The sequence below is a fragment of the Caretta caretta genome, chromosome 3 (genome assembly GCF_965140235.1).
Source record: "Caretta caretta isolate rCarCar2 chromosome 3, rCarCar1.hap1, whole genome shotgun sequence".
Lineage (NCBI taxonomy): Eukaryota > Metazoa > Chordata > Testudines > Cheloniidae > Caretta > Caretta caretta.
In genome coordinates this window covers 166,363,173-166,385,808 of record NC_134208.1, presented here as the reverse complement: position 1 = coordinate 166,385,808, position 22,636 = coordinate 166,363,173, and the positions used below count along the sequence as shown (strand labels likewise).

At 41.1% G+C, this 22,636-nt stretch overlaps 2 pseudogenes; one reads left to right on the top strand and one right to left on the bottom strand.

Annotated features, from left to right (window-relative positions):
* Window positions 1-22,636, bottom strand: part of LOC125633748 (spermatogenesis-associated protein 7 homolog) — an 87,971-nt pseudogene that overhangs the window by 49,910 nt on the left and 15,425 nt on the right.
* On the top strand, window positions 9,006-11,055 carry LOC142071367 (E3 SUMO-protein ligase KIAA1586-like; annotated as a pseudogene).

Sequence of the window (22,636 nt, the reverse complement as noted above, 5' to 3'; positions counted from 1 at the left end):
CCAGCTAGGAGCGACCCTGAGTCCCTAAGGAGAGGGGCCAAAGAGCCGAATCCTATAGGGCATGGTATGCACCCCATTACAGTGCTCTACAAACAAGATCCCTGTCACAAGAACATTTGACACCTAAATAGCTAAAGGAGGGGGGAAGCACACAACATGACACAAGTTACTGTGCAATGATATTTAGCATGTGTTCTTGAAATGGAGTGAACTGCCCCTGTAAGGGCCAGAGGCCTGGATGTGGGCAGCCCCATCCAACAAACCCCACATTAGCTCAGTACGGAGGTGGGGATTCCCTTATAAAGAGCATCGGGAAGGAGACAACCACAGTGAAGCTAGATTGAGACTCCAGGGTCTGATGGGAATGAGTCGGCTCCAGCAGGGAAACTCAAGTCTTTGGGGGAAAAGGCTTCAGGTGGGAGACCCCAAGCAGGAAAGACTGGGAATATGAACTTCATGAGGATTTGAGAACTTTTATTTTGAATCTTTAACTTAATAAATCCAGCGCTGAGGGGGGCTTTGCTGAATGAGAGAAGAACTTGTGTGTAGAGTTCTTAAGAGGGGGCTGAGCTGAAGAGGGAAACTGAGACAGGGCTGTGCCAAGTGATCTCATGCTACGAGAGGATACTAGGGAGGCAAATGGCCCATTCACTGTCCTGTTAGTACCACTTTTTTTCTATTCCTACTTTTGTTAACATTTCAAAGAGGTTCGCAGCCTTTATGGAAGAAATGTGTTAGAGGAGTGGAGGCACAGTCCAGGAGAGGATTTCAGACAATAAGGAGCTTTATTTATGGAAAAAGGCAAGGAGATAAAAGTGAAAGAAGGATATGAAGAGCTCATAAGATAATGTGATTGTGGTTTTAAATGGTAAAAAAGGGTTTCCTTATATCAATTGCCTCTCTGAGATGGTACATACAAAAATAATGTGGTGTGTGGTCTACAAAGACTGTTGGTTTAACTGGAGACACAACTCCATCAAAAATATGCCCTAGTCCATGACTTGGGCTCTTAGTTGCTACAATAATACATCATCATAATACTAAACCCAAACAAAGAGACAACATAAATTAACCTGCAAGAATCTTTCCTCTGTCTCTCTTGCCTATCATGTTTTAAATCTCAAGGGCCTGATTTTCATCTCACATCAGTTTTACACCAGTGAAAACTCTATTGACTTCAGTGGTGTTATTTCTATCTTGGTTCTGACCCAAAGCCCGTTGAAGCTAATGAGATCCTTTCCATCAGGTATTTGCACAGGAGAGTGGAGAACCAGGCTCTGACTATGTAACATTTTTAACTCTATTGAGAAAAATAAAATAAGTGAGATTTGTAAGAGTAGCAATTGTTAAGGTAGTAATGACATGCTTGTTGTGAGTCAACGATGCATAAGCACCCAGATAGTAAATAAGGGGACTGTGTGGCAAAACCTGTCCTGAGGTTCCCTTGTATTACAGAGCAGCTGCACAAAAGAAGGGTTGGTTGATGCCCAGGGTAACCTTTAGTGGTCAAATGGTCCTAGATGAGGAGCTTTGGGCTAGGGGCTTTCACAGGTAAAACACAGAGGCTGAGGCAGGAATAGGGGGTAGCGTGTTTATGAAAGTCCAGGTGGCGTCTGAAACTGAGGCCCAAGAGAGCTGCTTCTTGGTGAAGGGCAATGGTGATTTAGCAGGAGTTTCTACAACAGGGAGTTACCCATGTGCAGGGAGTTACCCATGTGCAGTTGGTGAGTACCTCCATTTAAGGAAACAGTTCTTTTGTACATAAACAAACAACACTAAGAAAATATTCCATTTAATTGATTTCTACTTCAAATGAGAAACTGATCCACAAGGCCCTGAAATCTGCTACTACTTGGCAAAGGGACACCATGCTATTTGAATGGTACTCCAAAGGCAACCCAAATCCCAGATTTACTAACTAATCATTCTTCTACATATAAATATCTTATTTTGTGTGAATAGTGCTGGATTGACAGCTCAGCTGAACAGGCATGGGAAGGGAACTACCCTGAAGATGGTTGTTCCACTTTAAGAGCAGAGGCAGTAACACTTGCACTGGTTCTGCCATATTGTGCCTGCTCTACTGAAAGCGTACTTAAATGTCCAAAGCCGGCCATCAGGCATCTTTCAAGGACATGTTAGTTACAAGAAGTTAAACACAGTCAGTAAGATCTTCAATACTGAGATGAAACCAGATTTCAAGTTCCAGATTGGTATGTCACATCACATACTTGTCATACTTAGAACATAGTTGTATATGTTCTACTGGAGTCCTCTGAATGTACTATATTGTGCTTGGGTTTTCAAGTCTACTGACATCCATTGAGTTAATGTGCGGGGAAACTTAGCAAGCTGGCCAAGAACAAGTGTAACCAACTGACCCTTAACTATGACTTTATCTATCAGCCTGATGGCTACAGTCATCATGATAGATTTCAAATACCTTTGGAGGACAGCAATTTCCTATAATGGGTTGCCATGTGATCTTGAATAATGTACTGAGTTGACAGCTTGCAGGAAGATCCAGGAGAAAAAGCTGAAAGAGTAAAATTTTATTTCAGTCAAGAGGCTAAGAAATGGCTCTCTCAGGCATTAATAGCTTTACCTTTTTTTAAAAAAAGATTTGCCCCATTCCGCTTGTAATAAAAACATTTTTTAAAATTTTTCTGGATACTTAAATTGTGGTTTGCAATACATGTATGAGAACTGTCTGTGTATTATTAAATCACCAATACTTTATGTATTATTCTTTACCATTATATATCTCTGGAGAAAATTAGTTTGTTATTTAATCTTCTCTTTAATGATAAACTTCTGCCATTTGAAAGATTTAAAGCTGGAGACTGTGCAAGGGAATTGGAAAGAAATGCGCTTGCACGTCTCTAACTGCTTCACCAATACTGGGCTAAATGATATCCACAGTTACACTTTGAAAACCCCATTGTTGTGAGTGTGGTTGAATGGATGTAAATTATGGCAGAACTGGGCCCACTGAATTAAACTGGGATGCACAGTGGAAATCTATTCCCCTGTAAATTGAAGACAGCACTCTTTCGAGTCTCTAAACTACAGGGCTTCCAGAATATTCAGTTTAAACTGTTCTGGTGGTCCAGAAAATGAGGCCACCTTACCTAAATCCTCCATTACTTTAATTGATTTCTCATCCACTTCAGAAATGATTCAGCATTTCCCTCATGATTTTCAAAACTTTATACTGACTTACTCTCCACCTTACCTATTTAACCTCATATCTACCTAATCCACCACGTGCACAATCCTATTCTATCAACATGGTCTTTTCTGTGCCTTCTCCACTACTGTCCACAGTCACTCTTTCATCTATGCAGCTTCACTTTCTCTCTGCCTATGAGTTTGAGTCCATTCCCCTCTTCAGAACTCACCTTGAAATCAGAAAAGGGCCTGATGCAAAACCCATGATTAACTGAACATTCCTGAATTTGGGGAAGTTCAGAATCCAAACCTAGATCTAGGCTTTGGTCTTATCTCTACTAACAGTAAGTACGTGGCAAACTGTGATGTAAATGTACTCCACGCTAAATGTTTGCGTAGACCTTGCTACCATGCACTAAAAGTTCCATAAGGTGCTTTGAAATGGGAGTAGGTTAAAGTGAACTACGAAACTTTTAGTGCCCAGCAGCAGGGTCCACACAGACACTTGGGGCAGGGCAGGCTACTGCAGGGTAGATTTACACCCCAGCTTGCTATGAACTAAGTGTTTGTGTAGACAAGCCCTTAAATTTCCACAGCTAGCCCTTATATCTCAAATGGGCCAAATCAAAACCTCTAATGCAAATACCCCTAAACTCTGGGAAAGCATAGAATCTAAATCCGAATATGAATTTTGCAGCTTGGTTCTATTTATGCTTAAATACTTCATCTTAGCCCACAATGAAGTGAAAAATACACAAGCAGTTTGTTAGTCTTAAATGTTTGTTGAAGGCTGAGTCCAAATTCAGGGCTTGATTCCCCCATACACTTACCACTAGGCACAGGCCCATTGAAATCAGTGAGACTATGGGTGGGAGCAATGTCTGGTAATGTTTGCAGGACTAGGTCCCTTAACATTTTCCTCCAGAATTAGGCAGAATCTTCCCCTTGTCTAACAAAAGTTGCCTTTGAGCTACAGAGGGTTTGTTACCTAATGGTAAAAGAGATGGAGAGAAGAGGACAGTAAATTCTTCTCTTTTATGTAGCACTAATAGTCAAGCTGTTGTGAATCCCAGTTGTATGAGGTCTTGATCCTGAACCCAGAACTACACAGTGTCCCCCTTCACCCATGTGGACTCTGTACAGGTATGGGGTCTGCAACTCTGTGCAGGCATGGGGTCTGCCAGCAGGACTGAGGATAGACATGTGATTGATTTATGTATTTCAGCAGGGGAGGTAGAAAATGGTATCTAGAGGCTTAAATGAATGGCTTTCCATCAGTTTTTTTTTTTAATATGAGAGCACTCTCCGTTCTATTTTAACCCCTTTCTGAACAATGTACAGTAATTTTCCAGTCCAGGATTCTTTCTCCAAGCATGACACAGGCTTTGTGGATAGACAGTCTTTGGCAGACAACAGTAACAAATCTTAAACAGAATATTGGAGGCTAGAATGGGAACTTGACTTGGACCTTTACATCAACAGGTGCAGAAAAATTCTTAATTAGGGTAATTAGCCCAACCTATTCAGATTCAGCTTTGTAGCTGAGTAAAGTAAATGATTGACTGCTTTATCCTCCATGTCCCCAAGGTATAGTTGTAGTTAATCATTTAGTATCAAACTTTTAATTTAAGTTGGAAAAAGAGTACAGAGTTGGGAGTCTGGGACTAACCCTGGCTCTATTGCTGACTTGCTATGTAGCCTTCTCTGCTGCTCACAGTCCCTCATCTATAAAACAGGGATGATCCTACTGACAAATATATGCATTAAGGCTTAATTAATGTTGGTATAGCACTTTGAGCACATCAATAACTATACAAGAAAGAGCAGAAAGAAGGATCTGAGCATTGATGCTTTATATCCTCATTTTGTTTCATCTTGTTTTTGTTGTTTAATATCCTGTCACTGCAATTCATTGTGCAAAGGCATTAGCACAGAGCCCAGCTGTTTTCAGTGGAGTACCCAGACACAGTGGCATATCTGAATACTATCAGTTGCAGGAACAGGGCCTTAGTCTGGCTCTTGAACCCTAGTTCTGATACTATGCACAAAACATGTAAGCACAAGTCAAGGTTCTAGCCAGATGGCATTTTATAACTATGGAGAAGACAGGCACATACCGTACAGCCCATAGACATGAACATAAGATTGCTATAAAACTCTTTAGAACTTAGTAGTGCAAAACAAGGGTTTGATTGTGATATCTTTATTCACACTGTATAGTACGTTACACCACACGTATGTTCAGTCCCACTGAAGTCAAGGGGACTACTTGTGATCTAAGATACTATTGAATGAGAGCAAAGACACCACAATGGGACCCCATATTTGAGGCAGATGAACGTAAAGCTAGACTGTGAGCCACTTATTCACACCGGTGGTGAGTAGTTGTACATATGAACAGTCCAATTTCAGTCGATCACTCATGGAAGTAAATACTTACTAATATAAGTAAAAGGCTCACTATCAGGCCCATAATATTTCATAGTTTTGGGAGTTATCTGCAAAATCTCAGAAGCACAATTTTTCGTAAGTTTTGCTAACTGTACGAATTTATTCTACACAGGCTTATCCTGCATTGGCAAATGTTTTACAGTAATCAAAACAAAGTATTTGTAGACATCTGTCCATAGCCTTAGTTACGTAAACTGGCATAGCTCCATTAACTTCAATCAACAGCGGTATACTGACTTACACCCTTGTCACTAAAGATGCAGTTTTCTTTCTGGGAAACACCAAAATCCATTGCTGACCTGCAGTGACAGGCTGGTTTTAATACACGCAGAAAAAACAATGGAGTGTGACAGAAGAACAGTGTAATAATAAAACCATTAGATGGGGAAAATTGGCTGGAAAATCCATTTGCATGAGTAACATCCTTCCCAAAATGAATTACGGCCCTGAACTCGAGAAGCTAAAGACTATACTACTTTCATTTCTTGTCTTTCATAAAATAGGACTCTTTCTTGGATCAGAAAAATTACTATAATTTTGCAGTAAAACAAACTGTGGGCGCTCTGCTCTTACATAAGAAATAATAAAAAGTGTTTATGGGTTCAATTCCCTGAACTTCCTGTGTGGCCTTGGGCAAGTTATTTAGCCTCTCTGTGCCTCAGTTCCCCACCTGTAAAATGGGCATAGTAATACTTCCGTACCTCAGAGGGGTTTTGTGAGGGTAAATACATTAAAGATGGTGAGGTGCTCAGACACCATACTAATGGGGGTCACATGTACAGGGTAACCGCACTGTAATGACAGTATAATTCCAGTACCCTTATTATAAAGTATGATAAAAAAAAAAAGTTGACTTGCTAGTGTCTTTTGTAAACAGCAGAAAAGTAGAATTCTAGCAGAGAAGCTAAGGGTAGTGGCAAAGTGTTTTCAGTTAAAAGCACAGTGAAGAACAAAGTCACCTCTTACATGCTTTTCAAATCATTTTGGTTTATCAGCCACATGGAAGAGACGTGTTTTATCCCACTCATTGTGAATCAAACTTTTGTATTGCTACTTCCAGATTTATGATGGAGAATATATCTTCCGACATGAGATTTTCTTCAGACATGATGTGCAGAAGAAATCTACCACAGTTCAATCTATGAAGGCTGGGTAAATTAGTCATTGTGCAATAAGATATGTTAAACTACAGTAAATTACTTAAGAGACATCTCAAAATGAGAGAGCAAAAGAATCAGTGTTGCGACATTTATCACTGTTTTTAACAGCTCATTCCTGGTTCTACGTTTCCTAGATAGTTTTCCCCAATATATAATAATAAGATGCATCCTTTTTAGATAAGAAACATTCTGTACTTGCATCCAAAGAAAATCGTACCCAGCATCACAGCTGGATTTAACAGAGGCAGGAGGCTTTCTAGATTTCCTTTAGCTAAATCTACATTGCTAGGGAGAAAATTCTGAAGCTCAAGTTTTTAAAAGAGATTGGACTAAGCCATGTTTAAAATAATTCATATGCAAACTTCATACAGATAATGGAAGTTAATTCAGAAATTGGACCTCTATTCAAACATGGGTCTGAAAATTCCTTTTGCCTTTACAGTAAGCAATAAGACTACAGGCAGTGGTGAGCTGGAGCCAGTTCACACCGGTTCCCAGGAACTGGTTGCTAAATTTTGAAGCAGTTTTACAACCAGATGCTAAAAATTGTTAGGAAAACAAATGTTATAAAATTATCTTAAAACGAATAATCTTAATCTTATGAAATAGTGTAGAAAATAATAGGGCAGGGGTCGGCAACCTGCGGCATGCCTGCCAAGGGCGGCACGCAAGCCCATTTTTACTGGCACGCTGCTGCCAGCCGGGGTCCTCTGGCCCCACTCAGCCCGCTGCCTGCCTGGGTGAACGGAACTGAGCGGGACCCGCGGCCGGAATCCCGGCTGGCAGGAGCCGGCAGACGGAACTCCAGAGCGGCGGCGGGTGAGCTGCTGCCGGTCTGGGGTTCTGTCCGCCACCCCGCTCAACCCGCTGACTGTCTGGGGTTCTGGCTGCTGGCCCCTTGCCAGCTGGGGTCCCAGCCATTGGCCCCACTCAGCCTGCTGCCTGCCTGGGTGAACGGAACTGAGAGGGGCCAGCGGCTGGGACGCCGGCTGGCAGGGGCCGGCGGCCGGAACCCCAGACCAGCGGCAGGTGAGCCGCTGCCAGTCTGAGGTTCTGTCCGCCACCCCGCTCAGCCAGCCACCGGACTGGAGTTCTGGCCGCCGGCACCTTGCCAGCTGGGGTCCCAGCCATTGGTCCCTCTCAGCCCACTGCCTGGCTGTGACCCCAGCTGGCAAGGGGTCAGCGGCCAGAACTCCAGTCCAGCGGTGGGCTGAGTGGGGTGGCGGACAAAGTCTGGGGTTCTGGCCGCCGGCTCCTGCCAGCCGGAGTCCCAGCCGCCAGCTCCGCTCAGTTCCGTTCATCCAGGCTGGAACCCCACCTGTCCACCACCCCGGTCAGAACCCCAGCCAGGCAGCGGGCTGAGTGGGGACAAGGGCTGGGACCCCAGCTGGCAAGGGGCCAGTGGCCAGAACTCCAGTCCAGCAGCAGGCTGAGCAGGGTGGCAGACAGAACCTGGGGTTCCGGCCACCGGCTCCTTGCCAGCTGGGGTTCCGGCTGCTGGCCCCTTGCCGCCCTGCTCAGCCCGCCGCCAGACTGGGGTCCTGGCCGCCGGCCCCTTGCCAGACAGGGTCCCAGCCATTGGCCCCGCTTAGCCCACTGTCATTCTGGGGTTCCATGGGGGGCTCAGGTAAATGTAAAATTTATAACTGGCACGGGAAACCTTAAATTAACGAAGACTTGTAATACAGTATACAAAATAAACTTCAAATGTAAAGGAACACAGAATTCTAGCAGTTAAAGAGCCGTTTCTACAACAGATAGTTCAAGATTTATGTTGCTATGCGCGTGCGCATGTAATGTCGTTGCAGGCTTAGACTCGGTCGCATCCAAGTTCGTCCTGACGCAAGACAAACGTCTCGTTTATTATTTTATTAACAGGGGTTGCACTTGCCTCATTCGTGCACTTGCTCAACTGTTTTCTATACAATTCAACACGTCCAGTGAGTCACAGTCGGTCTGTTTGTTTCTAGTAAATTGCGTGTGATATTTCGGTGTGTAATACTAACTGGACTGTTATTCGAAGATTAAAGTTTTCTATTCAATATTATTTACCCTTCATAATGAAACGCCAGAAAAGCATTAGTGACTGGTTTTCCACTAAAATGACAAAATCATTAGTCAGTAGTTCTAGTAGTGAAAATATTTAAATATTGCAAACGCCAATGACAATAATTTTGGTGATGAAAATATTTTAATGTTGAATCATCTGAAAATGTGTCCGCAATGGAAGAGGATTTACATGATTGTGAAAATGTAGTACCCGACTGTTGGACTGCCGAGCAGGCACAATATTTTTTAAAGAAATATAATGGCTTGATAATTGAAGGCAAAAAAACTTGGCTGTTCCCACTGTGCAAATATGTCACATTTGGGGGTCCTTGGAGGAAAATCTTTACAAATTTCTTCGGAATGGCAGAAGTGTACTATTAAAGCATCTGGAACTGATAAAAAAGTTCAGCAAGCTTCATTAAGAAAAAAAAATGAAGGAACATTTCGAATCAAGCTCTCATGTGAGAGTTATAAATATTTTAAATGAATCTAAAAAAGAACCTCTCACTACAGTGATTGATAAAGTTACTGAAAAAAAATATTGCAATAACCAGCAAAATTTTTAACATAGTTTACAGCTTAGTAAAAAGAAACCGACCAATGTCAGACATGGAGGATGAAGTAGAGCTACAAATTAAGAATGAAACTGATTTAGGGAACAGCCTAAATTCTCGATTTTCAGCCATCAGAATCGTAGAGTATATTGCTGAATTAATAAGAAAACAAATTTTTAGTAAAATCACTGAAAACAATTCAAAGAGTTGTATTATTATTATTGATGAAGCTTCTACAATTTCAAGTAAAACTGTGCTTGTAATTCTTATAAAATGTGAATTACAAGATTCTTCACCAACAATTTTTCTCAATTTAGTGGAATTAGAATCAACAAAAGCAGAAAATATTTACAATACTTTGAGAAATACGTTAACCGATACAGGATTTGACACAGAATATTTAAGGAAAAATTTAATAGGATTTTGTTCTGATAGCATGAGCACCATGCTTGGACATAAATCTGGAGTTGCTACAAGACTCATTCAAGATTTTCCAAACATAACAATTTGGCATTGTTTGAATCATCGGCTAAAACTGGCTTTAGATGATACTATAAATTATATTAATGAAATAAGCCATTTCAAGATTTTTTGGACAAGATTTATGCAATTTTTCATCAGTCAAATAAAAGTCAGTTTGAACTTAACAAGTTTCTGAAGAACTATATATTGAAATAATCAAAACAGGCTGTGTTTTTGGTCCACAATGGGCTTCTTGTAGCCTTAGAGCTGTCAAAGAGGTCTGGAGAGCTTATCCAGCTCTTTATTTTTATTTTTCCAAAAATAAGAAATTTTCAGGCATGGAAAAAAGATTGAAAAACAAAGAATTTTTAAAAGACTTGGCATTAATGATTGACATTTTGGATGAACTTGCATTATTATCAAATGCACTGCAAGCGAGACAATTGAGTTTAACAAAGGCAGATAAGCTAATCAAATGAACGATTGATGTTTTCATACAATTAAAAGATAGTTTTGGTATACATGAAAATAAAATTAATGAAATGATAGAAAGTGGTGCTTTTAAATGCATAGAGTTTGAATATAATGTAAGGTTTAAATCACTGCCACGAGACAAAGTAATAGAGTGTATTATTGAAAAAATGAAGGCAAGATTATTAAACGAAAATCACATTAAATATAAAGAAGATAATTTAGGTCATTTTAGTAATACACCTAAAATAGTTGAATTATTCAATGTTATGAATCCCACTTCATGGAATATTAAAGAAGTCAGGTTACCCTGGAAATCAGGAGAAGAAAAAGTGCATGAATTAAACAAATTCATAAAATTTGTAGTCAATTTAAATGATTTTCGTGACTATGTAGAGAATAACATTCAACCAAAACATCTTCCTGATCTGGAAACAATAAGGAAAGCAAAGCAAATTATTAACACAATTGTAATTAGTTCTGCAGAAGCAGAAAGAGCTTTTTCGTTGATGAATATTATTTGTAGTGATAAAAGGGTGAATTTAACAATTACACATATCTCAAGCTTTATGACCATCAATTTGTTGGGAAAACCACTAAGTTTCTGGAACCCAATACCATATGTTAAAGCATGGATGAGAAGTCATCAATCTGCATTAGATACCAGAGTTCGTGTATCCAACACCAAAGATTATGGAGAAGATCAAGAAGCCATTTGGAAATTACTACCTAATTAGTAATAAATAATGTACTTAAATATTCTTTAAAATATTGCTTGTTGCATTGTATACTTCAACATGAATATATTACACTTTTTATTTTTAATAACCTAAGTAGTTCACACGTAATATTTTAAAATACAAGAACAGGCATTTCATTCTTAAATATTATTATCGTTTGCTTACTCATACATCTCTTCTTTATATTTTCTTCTTTTCAAATGTATTTTAAATTCATTTAAGAAAGCAATACTTTGTTTCTATTGTAATAAACATGTTAAAATGTTTTTTATTGTTAAGTATGACTCCCAAATGACTCAATGCATTGCCACTTCTTATGGAAAAAGGTACAAAAAATACATACTGTGGCACATCCCCTAAATCAGAACTTTTTATAGGGAACCGGTTGTTAAGATTTTGGCAGCTCATCACTGACTACAGGTGCTTAAAGTTACACACATTTAAAGAAAAGGAGTACTTGTGGCAAATTTATTTGTTAGTCTCTAAGGTGCCACAAGTACTCCTTTTCTTTATGCAGATAACAAAACATGGCTAACATGGCTGCTACTCTGACACGTTTAAGTGTTTTGCCGGATCCTACGTGCAAATCTCAATGTAGGCTTAATAAGGGGCTAGCTACTACAGACACCTCTAATATCTTTTAACTCATTTCTTTTTTCAACTTAATAAAATGTTTTACGATTTAAAACATAATAAAAAATCCCCAGTAAAATTAGCTGATTTGTCACCATGCAGAAACTGAACTACTTCCCCTTTCCTCAACCTAACTCCCAATGTGTTGCCCGAGGAGACACTTCCCCTGCTTCAAGGGCCACAGTGAAAGCTGTTGCTTCTATTTAAAAAAGAATTAATGTCAAAGCTTATTTGCCAAGAATGGGAAACATTATAGTACCTGTGGCATATAATGAGCTGTGTTTTCTCTTGTTAAACTAGATAAGCCACCAACAACTCTCCCAAGGGAGAGACTAAGAGGAAATAATTGAAAAGTCACTTTTGCGTCTTTAGAACAATTATGTCATTTTACAAGTAGTTTCCAGCTCAATTTAGTCTAAGGAAAACATCCTCTGGTGTAGCTGGAACACATCTATCAAATAATACCACAAACATTAGCTTCAAGCCCTGAAGAAGAGCTCTGTGTGGCTCAAAAGTTTGTCTCTCTCACCCACAGAAGTCAGTCCAATAAAAGATATTACCTCACCTACCTTGTCCGAGCTTCAAGATACACAGTTATGTGAGTTAACACCTGCCTTTTTAGCATGGCTTTTTGAAGAGCTCTAGTAGGGCTCTTTGAAGTGAGAGCAGTGCAGTTTTTGATTGACTAGGCCAGTGATTGGAAGCAGCTCAGTGAGAGGGAATGAGTCACCCATTCTAGCTGTGTGTGCGGCCCACACTTTAAAAAGCACACAGGCTTTCAGTGGCTGGTAAGATGAAGGCAGCTGAGAGACTAAGAAAGTTTGCCAGTGGAGGAAGGTAGGTATTCTACAAGGAAGAAGCCACAATGGGAAAAAAATGGCATACCACCAACCTCACTGCCTGCTCTTCCTCTGCCTGCAATTGTGGACCTCCCATCAGACAGGCTTCCACTCAGGCCCTAGTTTTGACTCGCTGGGAATGCAGCCTGCATGTCGCTGACGGCAAAAGTCAGGCGGGGGAAACCATTTGGTGTGAGAGGTGTCTGTTAGTGGAGTCCCTCAGGAAGTAGGTAAAAGCCGCAGGAGGAGGCAGCTTCTCTATGTTGCATCCAGGAGTACAAGGAATTCATCGACAGGACACACATGAAAACATCTGAGACAGGATGTTAGATGACTATAGATGACTACAGAAGCACCAGAGGGGGAAGGAGAACCAGCTGCTCTATAAGGAGGAGACTGGCTGCTGGCCACCTTGGCCAATGGACAGTGCTCCACTTCCCTCACTTCCAAGGTTCCTTGTCCACGGAGGTCAAGAACTGATATGCTGTACTGGCAACAGAAGGTTAGGAGCAGACCCCAATGGCTGAGGAGGAGCCATCTGCCTCCAAAGCTGGGAGGCTCACAGCCACTGCACTCAAGAGGAGGAGGTGTAGGCTGGTGGTGGCTGGGGACTCCTTTCTGGGGTGGGGGAGGCATCCATCTCCCAACCGGACATGATGACCCAGGAGGTGTGCTGCATGCCTGGAGCTTATGTTTGAGACGTCACAAAGCAATTGCTGAGGCTCATCCTTCCCTATGACCGCTACTCCATGCTGCTCATCCACATGGACACTAATGATACTACCCAGTATGCCCCGCGCAGAGCAGCTGTGACTGCAGGGCTCTGAGAGCAAGGGTGAAGGAGTCTTGGGGGCAGGTTGTGTTCTCATCCATCCTCCCGGCTGAGGGTAAGGGCCCAGGCAGGGACATGTGTATACTGGAGATGAACACTTGGCTGCCCAGATGGTGTTGATGGGAGGGCTTTGGATTCTTCAACCATGGGATGCTGTTGTGGGAAGAAGGTCTGCTGGGAAGAGAGGGGGGTCCACTTGACCAAGAAGGGGGAAGAACAGCTTTGCACACCAACTCGCCTACCTAATGAAGAGGGCTTTAAACTAGGCTCAATGAGGGCAGGTTACAAAAGCCCATAGGTAAGCATAAAAAGGCAACCTTATGAGAAGGCTAGATGTTGTTGGGGACGTGGAAAATTATAATAGCGTCTTACAAGCAACAAAAGGGAAACCAGTGGGGGAATCTGCTCCACATCTTAGGTATCTATTCAGGAATGTAAGGAGTATGGGGAATGAACTGGAAGTATTAGTCCATAACCTAAATTAGAACTTAATTGGAATCACAGAGGCTTGATGGGATAAATCTGGAATTATAATCAGTATTGAGGGATATAGGTTGCTCATGAAGGACAGGCAGGGAGGACCTGTCGCATTATATATCAACAATATATACATTTGTTCTAAGGTCCAGAAGGAGATAAGAGGCAGACCAGTTAAGTCTCTGTGTAAAGATAAAAGAGATAGAAAAATAGGGGTGACATCATGGTAGCGGTCTTCTATAGATCACCAAATCAGGAAGAGGATGAGGCATTTCTAGAACAAATAATAAAAATATCCAAAACACAAGTCTTGATAGTAATCAGGGGCTTTAACTACCCAAACATCTTCTAGGAAAGTAATATGTCAAAACACAAAATTTACAATAAGTTCCCGGAATACACTGGGAACAACTTTTTATTTCAGAAAGTGAAGGAAGTAACCAGTGGAACAACAATTTTAGGATTGATTATGTCCAACAGGGAGGAACTGGTAGGAAATCCGCAGGTGTAAGGCAAGTTCGGTGAAATTATAGATGTCATGATTCTCAGGAAAGAAAGGCAAGAGAGCAGCAGAATAAACAAAATGGACTTCAAAAAAAGCAGACTTTAACAAACTTGGGAACTGGTAGATAAGATCATATGGGAAGAAAATCTAAGGGAAAAATGAGTTGAAGAGTACTGGCAGTTTCTCAAGGAGACAATACTAAAGGCACAACTGCAAACTGTTCTGATGCAAAGGAAAGATAGGAAGACTAATAAGAGGCCAATATGGCTCCATCAGGAGCTCTTTAATGACCTGAAAATCAAAAAGGAATCCTACAAAAAGTAGAAACATGGATGAATTGCTAAGGAGGAGCACAAAAGTATAGGTAGGGACAAAATGAGAAGGGCTAAGGCACAAAATGAGTTACAACTAAAAAGAGAGCTAATTGATGTCATCAAGAAGGCTGAGGTATTTAATGCCTATTTTGCTTCACTAAAAAAGTTAATGGTAACCAGATACTCAACACAATTAATAGTAACAATAAGGGGGAAGAAGCGCATGCTGAAAGAGGGAAGGAACAAGTAAAAGAATATTTAGATAAGTTAGATGTGTTTTACGTCAGCATGGCCTGATGAAATTTATCCTCGAATACAATTAAGGAAGTAGCTGAAGCAACCTCAGAACCATTACCTTTTGGAAGATAGATGAAGACCCAGAGAGCTAGAGAAGGGCAAATTTAGTACCTGTCTTTAAAAAGGGGAACAAAGAGGATTTGGGGAATTACAGACCAGTCAGCCTAACTTTGATACCTGGAAAGATAATGGAACAAATAATTAAACAATTAGTTTGTAAGCACTTATACTTATAATAGGATTATAAGGATTAGCCATCATGGAATTTTCCAGAGCAAATCATGCCAAGTCAAACGAATTTCCTTCTTTGACAGGGTTACTGGCCTAGTGGAAGCATTTTAGATATGATATATCTTGATTTTTAGTAAGGTTTTTGACACAGTTCCACATGACATTCTTATAAGCAAACTACGGAAATGCAGTCTAGACAAATTTACTATTAGGTGGGTGCACAAGTGGTTGAAAGACCATACTTTCAAAGAATAGTTACCAATGGTTCACTGTTACTGGGAAGATGTATTTAGTGGGGTCCCACAGGGGTCAGTCCTGGGTCCAGTACTATTCAAAATTTTCATTAATGACTTGAATTGTAGAGTGGAGAGTATGCTTATAAAATTTGTTGATGACACCAAGGTAGGAGGGGATGCAAGCACTTTGGAGGATTGGATTAGAATTCAAAATGACCTTGACAAATTAAAGAATTGGTCTTAATTCCACCAGATGAAATTCAATAAAGTGCAAAGTACTAACTTTAGGAAGGAAAACTCAAATGCATAAATAACTACAAAATGGGAAAGAACTGGCTAGGAGGTAGTACTGTTGAAAAGGATTTGGGGGTTACAGTCGTTCATAAACTGAATGAGCCAACAATGGGATGCAGTTGCAAAAAAGGCTAATATCATTCTGGGGTGTATTAACAGAAGTGTTGTACGTTAGACACTGGAGGTAATTGTCCTGCTCTACATGGTACTAGTGAGGCCTCAACTGGAGTACTGTGTCCAGTTCTGGGCACTACACTTTAGGACAGATGTGGACAAATTGGAGAGTCTAGAGGAGAGTACACAACAAAAAATGATAAAAAGTTTAGAAAACTTGACCCATGAGGAAAGGTTAAAAACCAGCACGAGTATGTTTAGGCTTAAGAAAAGAAGAATGAGGGGGGATCTCATAACAGTCTTCAAATATGTTAAGGGTTGTTATAAAGACAATTGTGATCAATTGTTCTCCATATTCACTGAAGTTATGACAAGAAGTAGTGGGCTTAAACTGTTGCAAGGGAAATTTAGGTTAGATATTCGGAAAAACTCTCTAACTCTAGTTAAGCTCTGGAATTGGCTTTCAAGGGAAGGTGCAGAATCCCCATCATTGCAGGATTTTAAGAACACGGACAAACACCTGTTAAGGGATCATATAGGTTTACATGGTCCTACCTCCGTGCATGGAGCTGGACTTGATGACTTCTCAAAGTCTCTTCGTTTGTATGATTCTAGATTTCATAATCCTCCTTGTGACAGAAGGGAAAAAAAGCGAAGTCCCCTTGGAAATACTCTCAATACTGGCTCCTTGGGATGAGAGTTTTGCGTAAGGAAGGACTGAGGGCATTATTTTTTTTTATTGCTGTTGTTTAGACTGTGGTAGCACGCACCATGTGCCAGATGCAATCCACACACACACACACAGAGTCCCTCCCCAGAAGTGTGTGCATAAATTTATGCAAGATGGGAGAAGGGGCTATGGTTAGGGGCTATGTGCGGAGATCACTGCCTATCATCCTACATTGTCTCATAGTGTCTTACGCTCCCCCATCTATCTGTACTCACCTGTTGTCTCTTGTCGTATACTTATATCATAAGCTCTTGGGGGCAGTGTCCGTCACTTTGGTCTGTGTTTTTGTACAGCGCATAGCAAAATAAGGTCCTGGTCCATCACTAGGGCTCCTAGGTGCTACTAGGTGTACATATAACAATAATAATAATGACCTGTCAGCAGAGAGGCCACAGTGATGGCTAGGATACACATTGGTACATCCTCTTATTTTGGGTTTTTGATTTGTTAATTATCCCCAGCTACCCTCTTATAGAGTGATTATTTCTGTTGCGATTTTCAGGGATAACCCTGCAGGAGGAGCTCTGGCAGGCACTGGGCCTGAGACAGCTCCCAACCATAGTGCAGCCTGATTGTCCAGGTATGAAAAAGCAATGTCCCTGCTGCAGTCCCCTTCAGGGAATGCAGCATACGTTCTCCTGTGCAGGTGGCCAACTTTGGTAGCTGGTGTGGGGGAACCTGTTGTGGGGGAATGGCCTGCTCTCTGCCCCCTGTGTTCTTTTTGGAGGAGGCTAGCACCTTACGGGCACTAAGAGGCAGCAGTCCCTGTACTAAGAGGGTACATGGCTCTGACTGTGTCTGGCTCCTGAACAGGAGGCACTAAGGCTGGTGGAGGTTTCTTGCCTGCCTTCATGAAAGGACTGCAGGACTAAACCCATACTGAGCTTGTGGGTAAGGTGTGGCAGGGGTTGGGGGATGTTGGATGTCCTGTAGGATGTTGCACCCCATAAGGCTTTATGGAAATATGCTTATGAATGTATATATGACATAACTGGAATATGTTTTATGCTACATATGCCATGTAACATATCTCTGTAAAGGTTATGATCTACTGAATCTATTCATCCTATTTGTATGCATGTATCATTTTTGTATTCAAAGTTATGAATATTGGTTGTGTACTGGTTTGATTTTAAGTAGCCTTAGTAAGGCATTTGGCCAGCTTCTTTAGAAGGGAATTTGCAAGTTAAGTGCCCAATCAAGAAACACTTAACAGACAATGGATCTTGGAAGGCTCCAATCCCCATAAGAAGTCTACTTGAGAACGTTCAAGGTAGCATGTGAACCATGGCCGCTACCTGTAAGTTCTGAGTCATGCATGGACATGTGACTTGCCCATGTGACTCCAAAACTCCATCTTGTAGCTGGGCTTCTACACAGGGGGAGGGAGGGGTGTCCACCCACAAGAGAAAGTCTATTTAAACTCCTGGGAGATCCCTCCATTTGGTCTTCAGCTGGCTCAAGAGAGAGCCTCTCCATCCCCAAAGGATACCTGAAAGAAACTGGAACAAAGGAGAGTAACCACAGGGGGTGTGAGTGATTGCTGGACCCAGACTCAAAGGAGACTAGTCTGTAAAAGGAAACTTACTGGAACACCTCTGAGGGTGAGGTTTTAATCTGTATTCAGTCTTCTTACTGTAGTAGGCATAGGCTTGCGTGTTTTATTTTATTTTGATTGGTAATTCACTTTGTTCTGTCTGTTACTACTTGGAACCACTTAAATCCTACTTTTTGTATTTAATAAAATGACTTTTTACTTATCAATTAACCCAGAGTATGTATTAATACCGGGGGGGGGGGGAGGGGGTAGGATGACAGCTGTGCATATCTCTCTATCAGTGCTTTAGAGGGCGAACAATTTCTGAGTTTACCCTGCATAAGCTTTATGCAGGGTAAAACAGATTCATTCGGGGTTTGGAACCCATTGGGAGTTGGGCATCTGAGTGTTAGAGACAGGAACACTTCTTAAGTTGCTTTCAGTTAAGCTTGCAGTTGTGGGATATGGTTCAGACCTAGGTCTGTGTTTGTGGCCGGCATGCGTGTCTGGCACAACCAGGCAGGGTTCTGGAGTCCCAAGCTGGCAGGGAAAGCAGGGGCCGAAGTAATCTTGGCACATCAGTTGGCAACCCCAAGGGGATTTCTGTGATCCAACCCGTCACAGGGGGAATGCACTTAAAAGGGAAATTTCAGTTACAGGGCAAATTTTCAATTTGTTCCTCTAAAGTTGCTCCAGGCAAAGATCCTGAGCTGGATTGCTTGCAAAATCTTACTTGCTCAATATAATCATTAGCGGGGGCAGTCAATCATGGTATAGACAACTGTCTGTTTTATCTCTTTAACCACTAAACTTTTTCTATTAAATAATGCCATTTCCACAAAATGAATGTAAGTCCCACAAATATTTATATTATCACCTGAAAGATAGAGCTTGCAGTATTCATTCAAGTATTCATTTTAGTACTTACGGCTACTTTTGATACTCATGTGTCCTCTGAAAGGACCCATCATGGAATACTTGGGGACCATGGCTAACTGGGATCCTAGAAAAGAAGGAAAAATACTGGTTAGCTGTTTATTAAAACAGGAAATATTCAGCTGTCCCAGAGCCAAGAGATGACAAGGGAGGAATGTTGCCTAGTGGTCAGAGTGGTCAGAGTATTACCTAGGCAGGGAGCAGAGGACCAGGACTCCTGGGTTCTTATCCCAGCGCACTCATTGTGAGCCACAAGCTGCTATAACTTAAAATCCAGGAACCCCACCTATTCCACTGAAGGTGTAAAGGGTGTGAGTCAGACAAGGAGTTGCTCCTGTGTGACTTTGAGTAGGTCACTGAACATCTTTGAGCCTGTTTTCCACTATAAAATGGGTTCAATAATATTTACATCTCTCTCAGAGTGGTACAGAGAGGCCTAATCTATAAGTGTTTGTGAACATCAAGAGCTCTGTAACAATGGATAGCATTATTATACTAATAATCTACCATTTTAGAGCCTGATCCAAACTCCACTGGAATCAGTGGAAGTCTTTCCACTGACTTCAGTTGGTTTCGGAACAGGCCTTTAATGAGGAAGAGCGCTCCTTCCAATTACAAACACAGCACATAATTTATTCAGCCCCTCCTCTTACATGTAGCTAGGTGGAATGAAGTTTGCTCATGCAGATTTCAGTATGAGAGTCATGGTGGAGGGGTACCCCAGGAAAGCTCTTCTGTGGGGACTCTGCACAGTTCCAGCTGTTGAGATTTGGAGGAGCAGGACAGCCAGATTCACCACAGATTCACCCCTTCTCCCAGCTCCCAGAAGAAGCTGGCACAAGTGCAAGCAGCCTTCAACGATATATATTGTTTATCCCTCCCCACTGTGCCATCCCCATACAGGTGTTCCAGGATAGCCTTGGTTTGGGGAACTCCTGGCCCAATTTGTGAAGCTACATGAACAAGGCTGTCCTGCAGAGGTAAAAAACTAGGATGGGGGAGAGGAGAATCTGGTCCTCTGTTAATAGTACAGAGAGACATGCCCTACTCCTGTTGCCTTTAAATAGGACTCAGGCATCTAACTGCCTCTTTGAAAAATCTCCCCAATATTCCCCCTCCTCCCCATTTTCATTACCCGTTAGCAAAGACTTTGGCGAAATCACCTCAGGAGAAAACTCCCTGTTACAGCAGCATCTTCCCGAGAATCTCCTCAATGCAAGAACAATGTACTATGTTGACATTTGCACAATGTCACATAATATACAATCATGTGAGGCATCCACTGTGGAGCACGTAAACCTTTGTGCTAACGAAAAGGCAAACCAGCATGCTGCTATGTAATATGACTCATGGCTAGCATGAGAAGTGAAAAGAACACAACACGAATTACTTTTCTAAAGATATGGGGGGAAAAAATGGGCACAGAAGTCAGACCTAAAACAAAACCCTGAAATGAGCCCTATGTAGCTTCAGAAGTGAGGGAATAAGTACAGAAGCTGACAAGGAAAACTGAATTGCATTGACGTTATGAAGGTCTATTACAATGCTGACTGCTGAAATTTATTTCAAAGGAGGAAATGCGGTACATTTTCCAAACTGCTTACATGATTTAGGTGCCTAAGTCCCATTTTGAAAAGTTACTTAGCATTTGTTTTCATGAGCAATTTGCATCAACATAATTTAAACTGGCTTTTAAACTGACATAGTTAAACCAGTGCAAAAGACTCCCTAGACACCCTCATTTCAGTATGAGCAGTTTATTTTGATTTAGCTTAAACTTGTTCCTAATCAATTCAAGCTAAACCACAACAAGCCATTCTTATACTAAAATAAGAGCATCCACACAGACTTTTGCACCAATTTAATTAAATGGATTTAAATTCACACCCTATGCACTTTGTCACATGGACAAGCCCTCAGGCACGTAGGAGCCTAATTCTCATTGGATTTAGGTTCCAAAGGACTTGTCTACAGGAAGAAGTTGAACCAGTTTCATTTAAATCAGTTTAGAAAAAATTCTCTTTGGAATTACTTTTATGAGCCACAGTGAGAAGGGGCAACTCAGCAACCTCTATGGACATAGTGACTCTGCCATCAGAACCAGAAAAAGCAACAAAACTCTTCCTTCAATTTGGAGGCATAACTTTAATTTGCAGATCCTAGGAGCCCAGAGATTCTCCTTTAGTGCGTAACAGATGGAATGTGTCTTGCTGCACCCACATGCTGACAAAAGAGCCCTTGTTTTGGTTCTTGTCTGTGCACTCCAGGACAATATTTTGCTCCAGATATACCTGTGCAACCCCACTGACCTAACTAGTGCTTACATAACTAAAAGCTAAGGTCAAGATTTTCAAAAGTGGCTAGTGAGTTTGGCTGCTGGAGACCCCTTCAAAGGGTGCCTGATTTTGAGAGGGTAGGTGCGCTGCACTTTCAGAAATTCAGACCCCTTTATTGGTATTCACAATTTGGACACTAAAAAAATGGAAGCTCCCACAATCACTAGTCATCATTGACAATCTTGGCCACCACTCTTAATTGTAAAGGGATGCAGTTAAGAGACGACATCAGTGTCTAGAGCACTGAAACTATGGAGGCTGAACTATGGAGGCTGTGAAGGTTCTGGATAATATAATTATTTGGACCAAATCCTGCCACCTCCAACGGAGTCTTGCATAGGCTAATCTTCCTTTGAAATCAATGGGAGCTAAGACTGAGGATTGTGCTCCCCTCTGTTACTATTTCTAATCCTCATGTAAGTAAATAAAAGCCCTGAACTAAAGGCCAGTGTCTCATTTTACAAGAACATGCCCTATAATCACAGCAGGATAAGTACAAAAGGAAGTTCCTCGCTCAACTCCACAATGCTAGTCCAGAATGTTTTTAAAAAAAAGATTAAAAAAAGATTTATTTCTCAAGCACTTTTATTCATTTAGTATTGAAAGCCATTATAATAATTAGATCATCCTTTAATAAACTGACTTAACATTTAAAGAGGAACTGTCTGTTTCATTAATTTAACATTTGTGATACCCTGCACTGCATGTTGACAGAATTTAAAATATTACTGTTAATCACATTCATCTTTTTATTCCTTCTGAGGCAACATTAGTAAATTATCTCTGGAGAAATCTAGGCTTGTTTCAATATTAATTATTATTATCGTTATTATTTATTGTGAACGAGCTGTAGAAAAGAGGATAGAGTTAAGGTACTTTATTTAAAAGAACTTTGATTCGCAAATGAATTTGTGATAAATTGTTAAAAAAATGCGGAGATTACTTATTTGTGCCCCATTTTATCCTGACATCCTTGTTCCGTGATAAATCACCAAGTGAAGAAGTCAATAGGAGACTCCCCTGAGGTAAAAACTGAGCAGGATGTTTGAGCAGGATCAGGCCTTTAATGATGCAGAAGAATAACAAATTGCAAATTTGCAGTAGCAAATTGTCTGATACTGAAACACTGATACTGGAAATCACCTACACCTTTGTACCCTCCTGCTGTAGAAAATGGTACAAGTGCAATAAGGCCCCAATTCAACAATGCAGTTTACCGCATGCTAACATCCCTTTGGCTTCACATACACCGGGTGTATTTTGGCAC